The sequence below is a fragment of the Phyllobates terribilis genome, unplaced genomic scaffold, assembly GCF_046119375.1.
Source record: "Phyllobates terribilis strain yellow unplaced genomic scaffold, ASM4611937v1 Scaffold_108__1_contigs__length_5656254, whole genome shotgun sequence".
In the NCBI taxonomy this organism is placed as follows: Eukaryota; Metazoa; Chordata; class Amphibia; order Anura; family Dendrobatidae; genus Phyllobates; species Phyllobates terribilis.
In genome coordinates, this window is record NW_027362868.1 from 1,295,482 (window position 1) to 1,310,826 (window position 15,345).

General features: G+C 46.6%; 7 non-coding genes and 6 pseudogenes across 7 annotated transcripts; all 13 read left to right on the forward strand.

Annotated features, from left to right (window-relative positions):
* The first annotated feature begins 559 nt into the window (after window positions 1–559).
* Window positions 560–750, forward strand: LOC141200397 (U2 spliceosomal RNA). Its single transcript, XR_012272119.1, has one exon. It is a non-coding gene; the product is annotated as a U2 spliceosomal RNA (small nuclear RNA).
* A 1,118-nt stretch (window positions 751–1,868) lies between these two features.
* LOC141199058 (U2 spliceosomal RNA) lies at window positions 1,869–2,059 on the forward strand. The gene has a single exon (XR_012270822.1). It is a non-coding gene; the product is annotated as a U2 spliceosomal RNA (small nuclear RNA).
* A 1,125-nt stretch (window positions 2,060–3,184) lies between these two features.
* Window positions 3,185–3,375, forward strand: LOC141199059 (U2 spliceosomal RNA). The gene has a single exon (XR_012270823.1). It is a non-coding gene; the product is annotated as a U2 spliceosomal RNA (small nuclear RNA).
* A 1,120-nt stretch (window positions 3,376–4,495) lies between these two features.
* Window positions 4,496–4,587, forward strand: LOC141201036 (U2 spliceosomal RNA; annotated as a pseudogene).
* Window positions 4,588–5,381: 794 nt separating this feature from the next.
* On the forward strand, window positions 5,382–5,560 carry LOC141200915 (U2 spliceosomal RNA; annotated as a pseudogene).
* Window positions 5,561–6,686: 1,126 nt separating this feature from the next.
* On the forward strand, window positions 6,687–6,877 carry LOC141199061 (U2 spliceosomal RNA). The gene has a single exon (XR_012270825.1). It is a non-coding gene; the product is annotated as a U2 spliceosomal RNA (small nuclear RNA).
* A 1,120-nt stretch (window positions 6,878–7,997) lies between these two features.
* Window positions 7,998–8,089, forward strand: LOC141201018 (U2 spliceosomal RNA; annotated as a pseudogene).
* Window positions 8,090–8,883: 794 nt separating this feature from the next.
* On the forward strand, window positions 8,884–9,062 carry LOC141200916 (U2 spliceosomal RNA; annotated as a pseudogene).
* A 1,118-nt stretch (window positions 9,063–10,180) lies between these two features.
* LOC141199062 (U2 spliceosomal RNA) lies at window positions 10,181–10,371 on the forward strand. Its single transcript, XR_012270826.1, has one exon. It is a non-coding gene; the product is annotated as a U2 spliceosomal RNA (small nuclear RNA).
* A 1,125-nt stretch (window positions 10,372–11,496) lies between these two features.
* Window positions 11,497–11,687, forward strand: LOC141199063 (U2 spliceosomal RNA). Its single transcript, XR_012270827.1, has one exon. It is a non-coding gene; the product is annotated as a U2 spliceosomal RNA (small nuclear RNA).
* Window positions 11,688–12,807: 1,120 nt separating this feature from the next.
* On the forward strand, window positions 12,808–12,899 carry LOC141201023 (U2 spliceosomal RNA; annotated as a pseudogene).
* Window positions 12,900–13,693: 794 nt separating this feature from the next.
* On the forward strand, window positions 13,694–13,872 carry LOC141200917 (U2 spliceosomal RNA; annotated as a pseudogene).
* Window positions 13,873–14,994: 1,122 nt separating this feature from the next.
* Window positions 14,995–15,185, forward strand: LOC141199064 (U2 spliceosomal RNA). The gene has a single exon (XR_012270828.1). It is a non-coding gene; the product is annotated as a U2 spliceosomal RNA (small nuclear RNA).
* Window positions 15,186–15,345: the final 160 nt, after the last annotated feature.

The window sequence follows — 15,345 nt, forward strand, 5'->3', positions numbered from 1 at the left end:
AACCCAAAAAGTTTGGTTGATTAGTCTGTGGCATTCTTTTAAACTGTTGCTTATGGCGGTCTCTGTGAGCTTCTCAGTGACATTCAGCCATCCAGGTATCCCGCCTGCAGTAGACGGAATGTGGCAATGGAACGCTGGCTGCGCGTGTCATAATTGGCTCTGAGCCTTTATATACCTGCGCACAGCAGCAGCCACCTTCAGTCTGCTGCTGGACAGCCAGCAGCAGCAGCAGCAGGAGAGGTAATTAATCAGCAACCCTCCTGCTAAGGGTAGACAGCTGCTCGTTCCACCCCCCCCCCGCCTTAATTGGTTCTCCTCCCTTCCAACGGTGTTGAGGCGGGTGGGAACAGCCGGGGGTTGAGGGTACTGTGCTAAAAGAGGTGGAGTTATGCAGATCTAAAACGCGTGGATTGCAGCAGCAGCAAGCCGAAAAGTGCAGGCATGTGAGGGATCTAGAGGTTGACAGCATGTCTTCTTAACGGGAGTCCAGGTGGCCATCTCCACAAATGGACTTTTCAGAATCCTTGGGTGGCACCGTAGTCGGAAACCAATTCTGGTTATCGCTTCTCGGCCTTTTGGCTAAGATCAAGTGTAGTATCTGTTCTTATCAGTTTAATATCTGATACGTCCCCTATCTGGGGACCATATATTAAATGGATTTTTAGAACAGGGAGATGGAAAAAGAGCTTGCTCTGTTCACTCCACGCATTGACCTGGTATTGCAGTATCTCCAGGACCGGTGCACCCCTTCTTTAATGCAGTTTCTAAAATCAGAAAGAATTGAATTCAATGCTTTTTGTTCATTTTGCTTGTTTGTCGGATTTTGGGATGGACTCTTTGGCTTTGCTTTTCTTCTCCTCATTGGATTTTTCATGTTAAAAGTTGCAGAAGCCAGATGACAAGCTCATTTTGGTTCAACTTCAGCAACTGTGCATTGCATTGCCATGTAATGTAATGTAATGCAATGCTATCTATCTAGCTCTCCCTCTATACTTCCTTTTGGATAAACAGACATATTAGGCAAGCATTTTGGAGCTTTCACCTAAATAACTACAGGTGGTGAGATAAGCTGCACAATATAATTGACCTTTCAGTATATTGTTGCACACACACCATCTATTTAGCAAATGCCCTTGTTATCAACAGCAGCCTTTTAAACTCACCTGAGCTAACAGGTATGTGAGCTGGTTACTCTGCTGCGCTTAAAATTTCTTTTTTGGTTTGCTACAATGCCTTTTCTGAAACGTTGTCTCCCTCTGCTGGAACACTGACTTCTTTCATTTAATGCCTGCAGACTATAAAAGAGAAACCAACCCAAAAAGTTTGGTTGATTAGTCTGTGGCATTCTTTTAAACTGTTGCTTATGGCGGTCTCTGTGAGCTTCTCAGTGACATTCAGCCATCCAGGTATCCCGCCTGCAGTAGACGGAATGTGGCAATGGAATGCTGGCTGCGCGTGTCATAATAGACTCTGAGCCTTTATATACCTGCGCACAGCAGCAGCCACCTTCAGTCTGCTGCTGGACAGCCAGCAGCAGCAGGAGAGGTAATTAATCAGCAGCCCTCCTGCTAAGGGTAGACAGCTGCTCGTTCCACCCTCCCCCCCCCCGCCTTAATTGGTTCTCCTCCCTTCCAACGGTGTTGAGGCGGGTGGGAACAGCCGGGGGTTGAGGGTACTGTGCTAAAAGAGGTGGAGTTATGCAGATCTAAAACGCGTGGATTGCAGCAGCAGCAAGCCGAAAAGTGCAGGCATGTGAGGGATCTAGAGGTTGACAGCATGTCTTCTTAACGGGAGTCCAGGTGGCCATCTCCACAAATGGACTTTTCAGAATCCTTGGGTGGCACCGTAGTCGGAAACCAATTCTGGTTATCGCTTCTCGGCCTTTTGGCTAAGATCAAGTGTAGTATCTGTTCTTATCAGTTTAATATCTGATACGTCCCCTATCTGGGGACCATATATTAAATGGATTTTTAGAACAGGGAGATGGAAAAAGAGCTTGCTCTGTCCACTCCACGCATTGACCTGGTATTGCAGTATCTCCAGGACCGGTGCACCCCTTCTTTAATGCAGTTTCTAAAATCAGAAAGAATTGAATTCAATGCTTTTTGTTCATTTTGCTTGTTTGTCGGATTTTGGGATGGACTCTTTGGCTTTTCTTTTCTTCTCCTCATTGGATTTTTCATGTTAAAAGTTGCAGAAGCCAGATGACAAGCTCATTTTGGTTCAACTTCAGCAACTGTGCATTGCATTGCCATGTAATGTAATGTAATGCAATGCTATCTATCTAGCTCTCCCTCTATACTTCCTTTTGGATAAACAGACATATTAGGCAAGCATTTTGGAGCTTACACCTAAATAACTACAGGTGGTGAGATAAGCTGCACAATATAATTGACCTTTCAGTATATTGTTGCACACACACCATCTATTTAGCAAATGCCCTTGTTATCAACAGCAGCCTTTTAAACTCACCTGAGCTAACAGGTATGTGAGCTGGTTACTCTGCTGCGCTTAAAATTTCTTTTTTGGTTTGCTACAATGCCTTTTCTGAAACGTTGTCTCCCTCTGCTGGAACACTGACTTCTTTCATTTAATGCCTGCAGACTATAAAAGAGAAACCAACCCAAAAAGTTTGGTTGATTAGTCTGTGGCATTCTTTTAAACTGTTGCTTATGGCGGTCTCTGTGAGCTTCTCAGTGACATTCAGCCATCCAGGTATCCCGCCTGCAGTAGACGGAATGTGGCAATGGAACGCTGGCTGCGCGTGTCATAATAGGCTCTGAGCCTTTATATACCTGCGCACAGCAGCAGCCACCTTCAGTCTGCTGCTGGACAGCCAGCAGCAGCAGCAGCAGGAGAGGTAATTAATCAGCAACCCTCCTGCTAAGGGTAGACAGCTGCTCGTTCCACCCCCCCCCCCCCCTGCCTTAATTGGTTCTCCTCCCTTCCAACGGTGTTGAGGCGGGTGGGAACAGCCGGGGGTTGAGGGTACTGTGCTAAAAGAGGTGGAGTTATGCAGATCTAAAACGCGTGGATTGCAGCAGCAGCAAGCCGAAAAGTGCAGGCATGTGAGGGATCTAGAGGTTGACAGCATGTCTTCTTAACGGGAGTCCAGGTGGCCATCTCCACAAATGGACTTTTCAGAATCCTTGGGTGGCATCGTAGTCGGAAACCAATTCTGGTTATCGCTTCTCGGCCTTTTGGCTAAGATCAAGTGTAGTATCTGTTCTTATCAGTTTAATATCTGATACGTCCCCTATCTGGGGACCATATATTAAATGGATTTTTAGAACAGGGAGATGGAAAAAGAGCTTGCTCTGTCCACTCCACGCATTGACCTGGTATTGCAGTATCTCCAGGACCGGTGCACCCCTTCTTTAATGCAGTTTCTAAAATCAGAAAGAATTGAATTCAATGCTTTTTGTTCATTTTGCTTGTTTGTCGGATTTTGGGATGGACTCTTTGGCTTTGCTTTTCTTCTCCTCATTGGATTTTTCATGTTAAAAGTTGCAGAAGCCAGATGACAAGCTCATTTTGGTTCAACTTCAGCAACTGTGCATTGCATTGCCATGTAATGTAATGTAATGCAATGCTATCTATCTAGCTCTCCCTCTATACTTCCTTTTGGATAAACAGACATATTAGGCAAGCATTTTGGAGCTTTCACCTAAATAACTACAGGTGGTGAGATAAGCTGCACAATATAATTGACCTTTCAGTATATTGTTGCACACACACCATCTATTTAGCAAATGCCCTTGTTATCAACAGCAGCCTTTTAAACTCACCTGAGCTAACAGGTATGTGAGCTGGTTACTCTGCTGCGCTTAAAATTTCTTTTTTGGTTTGCTACAATGCCTTTTCTGAAACGTTGTCTCCCTCTGCTGGAACACTGACTTCTTTCATTTAATGCCTGCAGACTATAAAAGAGAAACCAACCCAAAAAGTTTGGTTGATTAGTCTGTGGCATTCTTTTAAACTGTTGCTTATGGCGGTCTCTGTGAGCTTCTCAGTGACATTCAGCCATCCAGGTATCCCGCCTGCAGTAGACGGAATGTGGCAATGGAACGCTGGCTGCGCGTGTCATAATAGGCTCTGAGCCTTTATATACCTGCGCACAGCAGCAGCCACCTTCAGTCTGCTGCTGGACAGCCAGCAGCAGCAGCAGCAGGAGAGGTAATTAATCAGCAACCCTCCTGCTAAGGGTAGACAGCTGCTCGTTCCACCCCCCCCCCGCCTTAATTGGTTCTCCTCCCTTCCAACGGTGTTGAGGCGGGTGGGAACAGCCGGGGGTTGAGGGTACTGTGCTAAAAGAGGTGGAGTTATGCAGATCTAAAACGCGTGGATTGCAGCAGCAGCAAGCCGAAAAGTGCAGGCATGTGAGGGATCTAGAGGTTGACAGCATGTCTTCTTAACGGGAGTCCAGGTGGCCATCTCCACAAATGGACTTTTCAGAATCCTTGGGTGGCACCGTAGTCGGAAACCAATTCTGGTTATCGCTTCTCGGCCTTTTGGCTAAGATCAAGTGTAGTATCTTTCGAAAAGGCGGTTTTGGATGTTGGCCGCCCTAGTAGATTGATACATTATGCACACTGGGGTTTAGGCGCTTGTTAGTACGCCAGGTGGCTAATATAGTCATCTGGTGGAAAGCATGGCCCCCCAGGATCGACGCCATTGGGCCGGGGAAGATCGAAAGCCCGAAGTGTGAAGTGCCCCAGGAGTGGTGACCCTGGGGTGCCTTAACTCACTGGGATTGGGAACCCCACTTGAGTTTATGGCACATTTGCACAAGCACTTCAAATTTTCTTTCTTCGCACACACCCTTATTCCGGGCCTTCTGGCCTTAGGATGGGGAATTTTTCAATTCCCGGTTGAAGGTCCGGGCAGTATTATACTGTGAAACCTTCACTATTTATTTAATTTCTTTGTCACTGTGTGTCCACTTATTCACGTGTGTCACGGCCTACTAGGATTTTGTCGGGATGCGGTTCCCTTACGGGTTCCTCTCTTGGCAGGTCTAGGGGGGGAGTGTGTGGCCATCAGGTTCCGCTCCCCCCTGAACCCCCCTGGCTCTCCTCTTTCGGGAGGAGAGCGTTGTTGGCTCCCCTCTTCCGGGAGGGGAGCACAGTCTTTGGCTCCCAGTGCCTTGCTCGGGTGAGAACTCGGGCAGGTGCTGGGGGTATGATTGGGTCGCCTCTGGCTTCGGCTGGAGGTGGCTTTATGTCCCTGTTCCTCGCTGTGGCCTTTTGGCTCGGAGGGACGGGGAATGGTTTGGGGGACCCTTCTCCTTTTGGAGAGGGTTTCAAGAAGACCAGCATCCTAGTGCACTTTTTTTGTGGCACTTGTCACTTTTTTAAGCGCACTCGGGTTTTGTACACGAATTCGGGCTTTCAAAAAAAAAAAAAAATCTGTTCTTATCAGTTTAATATCTGATACGTCCCCTATCTGGGGACCATATATTAAATGGATTTTTAGAACAGGGAGATGGAAAAAGAGCTTGCTCTGTCCACTCCACGCATTGACCTGGTATTGCAGTATCTCCAGGACCGGTGCACCCCTTCTTTAATGCAGTTTCTAAAATCAGAAAGAATTGAATTCAATGCTTTTTGTTCATTTTGCTTGTTTGTCGGATTTTGGGATGGACTCTTTGGCTTTGCTTTTCTTCTCCTCATTGGATTTTTCATGTTAAAAGTTGCAGAAGCCAGATGACAAGCTCATTTTGGTTCAACTTCAGCAACTGTGCATTGCATTGCCATGTAATGTAATGTAATGCAATGCTATCTATCTAGCTCTCCCTCTATACTTCCTTTTGGATAAACAGACATATTAGGCAAGCATTTTGGAGCTTTCACCTAAATAACTACAGGTGGTGAGATAAGCTGCACAATATAATTGACCTTTCAGTATATTGTTGCACACACACCATCTATTTAGCAAATGCCCTTGTTATCAACAGCAGCCTTTTAAACTCACCTGAGCTAACAGGTATGTGAGCTGGTTACTCTGCTGCGCTTAAAATTTCTTTTTTGGTTTGCTACAATGCCTTTTCTGAAACGTTGTCTCCCTCTGCTGGAACACTGACTTCTTTCATTTAATGCCTGCAGACTATAAAAGAGAAACCAACCCAAAAAGTTTGGTTGATTAGTCTGTGGCATTCTTTTAAACTGTTGCTTATGGCGGTCTCTGTGAGCTTCTCAGTGACATTCAGCCATCCAGGTATCCCGCCTGCAGTAGACGGAATGTGGCAATGGAACGCTGGCTGCGCGTGTCATAATAGGCTCTGAGCCTTTATATACCTGCGCACAGCAGCAGCCACCTTCAGTCTGCTGCTGGACAGCCAGCAGCAGCAGCAGCAGGAGAGGTAATTAATCAGCAGCCCTCCTGCTAAGGGTAGACAGCTGCTCGTTCCACCCCCCCCCCCCCCCCGCCTTAATTGGTTCTCCTCCCTTCCAACGGTGTTGAGGCGGGTGGGAACAGCCGGGGGTTGAGGGTACTGTGCTAAAAGAGGTGGAGTTATGCAGATCTAAAACGCGTGGATTGCAGCAGCAGCAAGCCGAAAAGTGCAGGCATGTGAGGGATCTAGAGGTTGACAGCATGTCTTCTTAACGGGAGTCCAGGTGGCCATCTCCACAAATGGACTTTTCAGAATCCTTGGGTGGCACCGTAGTCGGAAACCAATTCTGGTTATCGCTTCTCGGCCTTTTGGCTAAGATCAAGTGTAGTATCTGTTCTTATCAGTTTAATATCTGATACGTCCCCTATCTGGGGACCATATATTAAATGGATTTTTAGAACAGGGAGATGGAAAAAGAGCTTGCTCTGTCCACTCCACGCATTGACCTGGTATTGCAGTATCTCCAGGACCGGTGCACCCCTTCTTTAATGCAGTTTCTAAAATCAGAAAGAATTGAATTCAATGCTTTTTGTTCATTTTGCTTGTTTGTCGGATTTTGGGATGGACTCTTTGGCTTTGCTTTTCTTCTCCTCATTGGATTTTTCATGTTAAAAGTTGCAGAAGCCAGATGACAAGCTCATTTTGGTTCAACTTCAGCAACTGTGCATTGCATTGCCATGTAATGTAATGTAATGCAATGCTATCTATCTAGCTCTCCCTCTATACTTCCTTTTGGATAAACAGACATATTAGGCAAGCATTTTGGAGCTTTCACCTAAATAACTACAGGTGGTGAGATAAGCTGCACAATATAATTGACCTTTCAGTATATTGTTGCACACACACCATCTATTTAGCAAATGCCCTTGTTATCAACAGCAGCCTTTTAAACTCACCTGAGCTAACAGGTATGTGAGCTGGTTACTCTGCTGCGCTTAAAATTTCTTTTTTGGTTTGCTACAATGCCTTTTCTGAAACGTTGTCTCCCTCTGCTGGAACACTGACTTCTTTCATTTAATGCCTGCAGACTATAAAAGAGAAACCAACCCAAAAAGTTTGGTTGATTAGTCTGTGGCATTCTTTTAAACTGTTGCTTATGGCGGTCTCTGTGAGCTTCTCAGTGACATTCAGCCATCCAGGTATCCCGCCTGCAGTAGACGGAATGTGGCAATGGAACGCTGGCTGCGCGTTTCATAATAGGCTCTGAGCCTTTATATACCTGCGCACAGCAGCAGCCACCTTCAGTCTGCTGCTGGACAGCCAGCAGCAGCAGCAGCAGGAGAGGTAATTAATCAGCAACCCTCCTGCTAAGGGTAGACAGCTGCTCGTTCCACCCCCCCCCCGCCTTAATTGGTTCTCCTCCCTTCCAACGGTGTTGAGGCGGGTGGGAACAGCCGGGGGTTGAGGGTACTGTGCTAAAAGAGGTGGAGTTATGCAGATCTAAAACGCGTGGATTGCAGCAGCAGCAAGCCGAAAAGTGCAGGCATGTGAGGGATCTAGAGGTTGACAGCATGTCTTCTTAACGGGAGTCCAGGTGGCCATCTCCACAAATGGACTTTTCAGAATCCTTGGGTGGCACCGTAGTCGGAAACCAATTCTGGTTATCGCTTCTCGGCCTTTTGGCTAAGATCAAGTGTAGTATCTTTCGAAAATGCGGTTTTGGATGTTGGCCGCCCTAGTAGATTGATACATTATGCACACTGGGGTTTAGGCGCTTGTTAGTACGCCAGGTGGCTAATATAGTCATCTGGTGGAAAGCATGGCCCCCCAGGATCGACGCCATTGGGCCGGGGAAGATCGAAAGCCCGAAGTGTGAAGTGCCCCAGGAGTGGTGACCCTGGGGTGCCTTAACTCACTGGGATTGGGAACCCCACTTGAGTTTATGGCACATTTGCACAAGCACTTCAAATTTTCTTTCTTCGCACACACCCTTATTCCGGGCCTTCTGGCCTTAGGATGGGGAATTTTTCAATTCCCGGTTGAAGGTCCGGGCAGTATTATACTGTGAAACCTTCACTATTTATTTAATTTCTTTGTCACTGTGTGTCCACTTATTCACGTGTGTCACGGCCTACTAGGATTTTGTCGGGATGCGGTTCCCTTACGGGTTCCTCTCTTGGCAGGTCTAGGGGGGGAGTGTGTGGCCATCAGGTTCCGCTCCCCCCTGAACCCCCCTGGCTCTCCTCTTTCGGGAGGAGAGCGTTGTTGGCTCCCCTCTTCCGGGAGGGGAGCACAGTCTTTGGCTCCCAGTGCCTTGCTCGGGTGAGAACTCGGGCAGGTGCTGGGGGTATGATTGGGTCGCCTCTGGCTTCGGCTGGAGGTGGCTTTTTGTCCCTGTTCCTCGCTGTGGCCTTTTGGCTCGGAGGGACGGGGAATGGTTTGGGGGACCCTTCTCCTTTTGGAGAGGGTTTCAAGAAGACCAGCATCCTAGTGCACTTTTTTTGTGGCACTTGTCACTTTTTTAAGCGCACTCGGGTTTTGTACACGAATTCGGGCTTTCAAAAAAAAAAAAAAATCTGTTCTTATCAGTTTAATATCTGATACGTCCCCTATCTGGGGACCATATATTAAATGGATTTTTAGAACAGGGAGATGGAAAAAGAGCTTGCTCTGTCCACTCCACGCATTGACCTGGTATTGCAGTATCTCCAGGACCGGTGCACCCCTTCTTTAATGCAGTTTCTAAAATCAGAAAGAATTGAATTCAATGCTTTTTGTTCATTTTGCTTGTTTGTCGGATTTTGGGATGGACTCTTTGGCTTTGCTTTTCTTCTCCTCATTGGATTTTTCATGTTAAAAGTTGCAGAAGCCAGATGACAAGCTCATTTTGGTTCAACTTCAGCAACTGTGCATTGCATTGCCATGTAATGTAATGTAATGCAATGCTATCTATCTAGCTCTCCCTCTATACTTCCTTTTGGATAAACAGACATATTAGGCAAGCATTTTGGAGCTTTCACCTAAATAACTACAGGTGGTGAGATAAGCTGCACAATATAATTGACCTTTCAGTATATTGTTGCACACACACCATCTATTAGCAAATGCCCTTGTTATCAACAGCAGCCTTTTAAACTCACCTGAGCTAACAGGTATGTGAGCTGGTTACTCTGCTGCGCTTAAAATTTCTTTTTTGGTTTGCTACAATGCCTTTTCTGAAACGTTGTCTCCCTCTGCTGGAACACTGACTTCTTTCATTTAATGCCTGCAGACTATAAAAGAGAAACCAACCCAAAAAGTTTGGTTGATTAGTCTGTGGCATTCTTTTAAACTGTTGCTTATGGCGGTCTCTGTGAGCTTCTCAGTGACATTCAGCCATCCAGGTATCCCGCCTGCAGTAGACGGAATGTGGCAATGGAACGCTGGCTGCGCGTGTCATAATAGGCTCTGAGCCTTTATATACCTGCGCACAGCAGCAGCCACCTTCAGTCTGCTGCTGGACAGCCAGCAGCAGCAGCAGCAGGAGAGGTAATTAATCAGCAACCCTCCTGCTAAGGGTAGACAGCTGCTCGTTCCACTCCCCCCCGCCTTAATTGGTTCTCCTCCCTTCCAACGGTGTTGAGGCGGGTGGGAACAGCCGGGGGTTGAGGGTACTGTGCTAAAAGAGGTGGAGTTATGCAGATCTAAAACGCGTGGATTGCAGCAGCAGCAAGCCGAAAAGTGCAGGCATGTGAGGGATCTAGAGGTTGACAGCATGTCTTCTTAACGGGAGTCCAGGTGGCCATCTCCACAAATGGACTTTTCAGAATCCTTGGGTGGCACCGTAGTCGGAAACCAATTCTGGTTATCGCTTCTCGGCCTTTTGGCTAAGATCAAGTGTAGTATCTGTTCTTATCAGTTTAATATCTGATACGTCCCCTATCTGGGGACCATATATTAAATGGATTTTTAGAACAGGGAGATGGAAAAAGAGCTTGCTCTGTCCACTCCACGCATTGACCTGGTATTGCAGTATCTCCAGGACCGGTGCACCCCTTCTTTAATGCAGTTTCTAAAATCAGAAAGAATTGAATTCAATGCTTTTTGTTCATTTTGCTTGTTTGTCGGATTTTGGGATGGACTCTTTGGCTTTGCTTTTCTTCTCCTCATTGGATTTTTCATGTTAAAAGTTGCAGAAGCCAGATGACAAGCTCATTTTGGTTCAACTTCAGCAACTGTGCATTGCATTGCCATGTAATGTAATGTAATGCAATGCTATCTATCTAGCTCTCCCTCTATACTTCCTTTTGGATAAACAGACATATTAGGCAAGCATTTTGGAGCTTTCACCTAAATAACTACAGGTGGTGAGATAAGCTGCACAATATAATTGACCTTTCAGTATATTGTTGCACACACACCATCTATTTAGCAAATGCCCTTGTTATCAACAGCAGCCTTTTAAACTCACCTGAGCTAACAGGTATGTGAGCTGGTTACTCTGCTGCGCTTAAAATTTCTTTTTTGGTTTGCTACAATGCCTTTTCTGAAACGTTGTCTCCCTCTGCTGGAACACTGACTTCTTTCATTTAATGCCTGCAGACTATAAAAGAGAAACCAACCCAAAAAGTTTGGTTGATTAGTCTGTGGCATTCTTTTAAACTGTTGCTTATGGCGGTCTCTGTGAGCTTCTCAGTGACATTCAGCCATCCAGGTATCCCGCCTGCAGTAGACGGAATGTGGCAATGGAACGCTGGCTGCGCGTGTCATAATAGGCTCTGAGCCTTTATATACCTGCGCACAGCAGCAGCCACCTTCAGTCTGCTGCTGGACAGCCAGCAGCAGCAGCAGCAGGAGAGGTAATTAATCAGCAGCCCTCCTGCTAAGGGTAGACAGCTGCTCGTTCCACCCCCCCCCCCCCCCGCCTTAATTGGTTCTCCTCCCTTCCAACGGTGTTGAGGCGGGTGGGAACAGCCGGGGGTTGAGGGTACTGTGCTAAAAGAGGTGGAGTTATGCAGATCTAAAACGCGTGGATTGCAGCAGCAGCAAGCCGAAAAGTGCAGGCATGTGAGGGATCTAGAGGTTGACAGCATGTCTTCTTAACGGGAGTCCAGGTGGCCATCTCCACAAATGGACTTTTCAGAATCCTTGGGTGGCACCGTAGTCGGAAACCAATTCTGGTTATCGCTTCTCGGCCTTTTGGCTAAGATCAAGTGTAGTATCTGTTCTTATCAGTTTAATATCTGATACGTCCCCTATCTGGGGACCATATATTAAATGGATTTTTAGAACAGGGAGATGGAAAAAGAGCTTGCTCTGTCCACTCCACGCATTGACCTGGTATTGCAGTATCTCCAGGACCGGTGCACCCCTTCTTTAATGCAGTTTCTAAAATCAGAAAGAATTGAATTCAATGCTTTTTGTTCATTTTGCTTGTTTGTCGGATTTTGGGATGGACTCTTTGGCTTTGCTTTTCTTCTCCTCATTGGATTTTTCATGTTAAAAGTTGCAGAAGCCAGATGACAAGCTCATTTTGGTTCAGCTTCAGCAACTGTGCATTGCATTGCCATGTAATGTAATGTAATGCAATGCTATCTATCTAGCTCTCCCTCTATACTTCCTTTTGGATAAACAGACATATTAGGCAAGCATTTTGGAGCTTACACCTAAATAACTACAGGTGGTGAGATAAGCTGCACAATATAATTGACCTTTCAGTATATTGTTGCACACACACCATCTATTTAGCAAATGCCCTTGTTATCAACAGCAGCCTTTTAAACTCACCTGAGCTAACAGGTATGTGAGCTGGTTACTCTGCTGCGCTTAAAATTTCTTTTTTGGTTTGCTACAATGCCTTTTCTGAAACGTTGTCTCCCTCTGCTGGAACACTGACTTCTTTCATTTAATGCCTGCAGACTATAAAAGAGAAACCAACCCAAAAAGTTTGGTTGATTAGTCTGTGGCATTCTTTTAAACTGTTGCTTATGGCGGTCTCTGTGAGCTTCTCAGTGACATTCAGCCATCCAGGTATCCCGCCTGCAGTAGACGGAATGTGGCAATGGAACGCTGGCTGCGCGTGTCATAATAGGCTCTGAGCCTTTATATACCTGCGCACAGCAGCAGCCACCTTCAGTCTACTGCTGGACAGCCAGCAGCAGCAGCAGCAGGAGAGGTAATTAATCAGCAACCCTCCTGCTAAGGGTAGACAGCTGCTCGTTCCACCCCCCCCCCGCCTTAATTGGTTCTCCTCCCTTCCAACGGTGTTGAGGCGGGTGGGAACAGCCGGGGGTTGAGGGTACTGTGCTAAAAGAGGTGGAGTTATGCAGATCTAAAACGCGTGGATTGCAGCAGCAGCAAGCCGAAAAGTGCAGGCATGTGAGGGATCTAGAGGTTGACAGCATGTCTTCTTAACGGGAGTCCAGGTGGCCATCTCCACAAATGGACTTTTCAGAATCCTTGGGTGGCACCGTAGTCGGAAACCAATTCTGGTTATCGCTTCTCGGCCTTTTGGCTAAGATCAAGTGTAGTATCTTTCGAAAAGGCGGTTTTGGATGTTGGCCGCCCTAGTAGATTGATACATTATGCACACTGGGGTTTAGGCGCTTGTTAGTACGCCAGTTGGCTAATATAGTCATCTGGTGGAAAGCATGGCCCCCCAGGATCGACGCCATTGGGCCGGGGAAGATCGAAAGCCCGAAGTGTGAAGTGCCCCAGGAGTGGTGACCCTGGGGTGCCTTAACTCACTGGGATTGGGAACCCCACTTGAGTTTATGGCACATTTGCACAAGCACTTCAAATTTTCTTTCTTCGCACACACCCTTATTCCGGGCCTTCTGGCCTTAGGATGGGGAATTTTTCAATTCCCGGTTGAAGGTCCGGGCAGTATTATACTGTGAAACCTTCACTATTTATTTAATTTCTTTGTCACTGTGTGTCCACTTATTCACGTGTGTCACGGCCTACTAGGATTTTGTCGGGATGCGGTTCCCTTACGGGTTCCTCTCTTGGCAGGTCTAGGGGGGGAGTGTGTGGCCATCAGGTTCCGCTCCCCCCTGAACCCCCCTGGCTCTCCTCTTTCGGGAGGAGAGCGTTGTTGGCTCCCCTCTTCCGGGAGGGGAGCACAGTCTTTGGCTCCCAGTGCCTTGCTCGGGTGAGAACTCGGGCAGGTGCTGGGGGTATGATTGGGTCGCCTCTGGCTTCGGCTGGAGGTGGCTTTTTGTCCCTGTTCCTCGCTGTGGCCTTTTGGCTCGGAGGGACGGGGAATGGTTTGGGGGACCCTTCTCCTTTTGGAGAGGGTTTCAAGAAGACCAGCATCCTAGTGCACTTTTTTTGTGGCACTTGTCACTTTTTTAAGCGCACTCGGGTTTTGTACACGAATTCGGGCTTTCAAAAAAAAAAAAAAATCTGTTCTTATCAGTTTAATATCTGATACGTCCCCTATCTGGGGACCATATATTAAATGGATTTTTAGAACAGGGAGATGGAAAAAGAGCTTGCTCTGTCCACTCCACGCATTGACCTGGTATTGCAGTATCTCCAGGACCGGTGCACCCCTTCTTTAATGCAGTTTCTAAAATCAGAAAGAATTGAATTCAATGCTTTTTGTTCATTTTGCTTGTTTGTCGGATTTTGGGATGGACTCTTTGGCTTTGCTTTTCTTCTCCTCATTGGATTTTTCATGTTAAAAGTTGCAGAAGCCAGATGACAAGCTCATTTTGGTTCAACTTCAGCAACTGTGCATTGCATTGCCATGTAATGTAATGTAATGCAATGCTATCTATCTAGCTCTCCCTCTATACTTCCTTTTGGATAAACAGACATATTAGGCAAGCATTTTGGAGCTTTCACCTAAATAACTACAGGTGGTGAGATAAGCTGCACAATATAATTGACCTTTCAGTATATTGTTGCACACACACCATCTATTTAGCAAATGCCCTTGTTATCAACAGCAGCCTTTTAAACTCACCTGAGCTAACAGGTATGTGAGCTGGTTACTCTGCTGCGCTTAAAATTTCTTTTTTGGTTTGCTACAATGCCTTTTCTGAAACGTTGTCTCCCTCTGCTGGAACACTGACTTCTTTCATTTAATGCCTGCAGACTATAAAAGAGAAACCAACCCAAAAAGTTTGGTTGATTAGTCTGTGGCATTCTTTTAAACTGTTGCTTATGGCGGTCTCTGTGAGCTTCTCAGTGACATTCAGCCATCCAGGTATCCCGCCTGCAGTAGACGGAATGTGGCAATGGAACGCTGGCTGCGCGTGTCATAATAGGCTCTGAGCCTTTATATACCTGCGCACAGCAGCAGCCACCTTCAGTCTGCTGCTGGACAGCCAGCAGCAGCAGCAGCAGGAGAGGTAATTAATCAGCAACCCTCCTGCTAAGGGTAGACAGCTGCTCGTTCCACCCCCCCCCCCCGCCTTAATTGGTTCTCCTCCCTTCCAACGGTGTTGAGGCGGGTGGGAACAGCCGGGGGTTGAGGGTACTGTGCTAAAAGAGGTGGAGTTATGCAGAACTAAAACGCGTGGATTGCAGCAGCAGCAAGCCGAAAAGTGCAGGCATGTGAGGGATCTAGAGGTTGACAGCATGTCTTCTTAACGGGAGTCCAGGTGGCCATCTCCACAAATGGACTTTTCAGAATCCTTGGGTGGCACCGTAGTCGGAAACCAATTCTGGTTATCGCTTCTCGGCCTTTTGGCTAAGATCAAGTGTAGTATCTGTTCTTATCAGTTTAATATCTGATACGTCCCCTATCTGGGGACCATATATTAAATGGATTTTTAGAACAGGGAGATGGAAAAAGAGCTTGCTCTGTCCACTCCACGCATTGACCTGGTATTGCAGTATCTCCAGGACCGGTGCACCCCTTCTTTAATGCAGTTTCTAAAATCAGAAAGAATTGAATTCAATGCTTTTTGTTCATTTTGCTTGTTTGTCGGATTTTGGGATGGACTCTTTGGCTTTGCTTTTCTTCTCCTCATTGGATTTTTCATGTTAAAAGTTGCAGAAGCCAGATGACAAGCTCATTT